This window comes from Branchiostoma floridae, unplaced genomic scaffold, assembly GCF_000003815.2.
Source record: "Branchiostoma floridae strain S238N-H82 unplaced genomic scaffold, Bfl_VNyyK Sc7u5tJ_321, whole genome shotgun sequence".
Taxonomy (NCBI): Eukaryota; Metazoa; Chordata; class Leptocardii; order Amphioxiformes; family Branchiostomatidae; genus Branchiostoma; species Branchiostoma floridae.
The window spans coordinates 78,061-79,084 of NW_023365803.1; positions in this window are offsets into that span (position 1 = coordinate 78,061).

Genomic DNA, 1,024 nt, shown 5'->3' on the forward strand with positions numbered 1-1,024 from the left:
AGTATGTTGTCTTGTGTACGTTTCAGTCTCACCAGTCCCTAAGAAGTTAAAAGCACAGTGTTTGTCCAGTCAGGAGGAATGTTATTTTGTGTACGTTTCAGTCTCACCAGTCCCTATGAAGTTAAAAGCACAGTGTTTGTCCAGTCAGAAAGCATGTTGTCTTGTGTACGTTACAGTCTCACCAGTCCATATGAAGTTAAAAGCACAGTGTTTGTCCAGTCAGAAAGTATGTTGTCTTGTGTACGTTTCAGTCTCACCCGTCCCTATGAAGTTAAAAGCACAGTGTTTGTCCAGTCAGGAAGTATGTTGTCTTGTGTATGTTTCAGTCTCACCCGTCCCTATGAAGTTAAAAGCACAGTGTTTGTCCAGTCAGAAAGTATGTTGTCTTGTGTACGTTTCAGTCTCACCAGTCCATATGAAGTTAAAAGCACAGTGTTTGTCCAGTCAGGAAGTATGTTGTCTTGTGTACGTTTCAGTCTCACCAGTCCATATGAAGTTAAAAGCACAGTGTTTGTCCAGTCTGGAGGAATGTTGTCTTGTGTACGTTTCAGTTTCACCAGTCCATATGAAGTTAAAGCACAGTGTTTGTCCAGTCAGAAAGTATGTTGTCTTGTGTACGTTTCAGTTTCACCAGTCCATATGAAGTTAAAAGCACAGTGTTTGTCCAGTCAGGAGGAATGTTGTCTTGTGTACGTTACAGTCTCACCAGTCCCTACGAAGTTAAAAGCACAGTGTTTGTCCAGTCAGAAAGTATGTTGTCTTGTGTACGTTTCAGTCTCACCAGTCCCTATGAAATTAAAAGCACAGTGTTTGTCCAGTCAGGAAGTATGTTGTCTTGTTTATGTTTCAGTCTCACCAGTCCATATGAAGTTAAAGCACAGTGTTTGTCCAGTCAGAAAGTATGTTGTCTTGTGTACGTTTCAGTCTCACCAGTCCCTTCAAAGTTAAAAGCACGGTGTTTGTCCAGTCAGGAGGAAATGTTGTCTTGTGTACGTTTCAGTCTCACCAGTCCCTATGAAGTAAA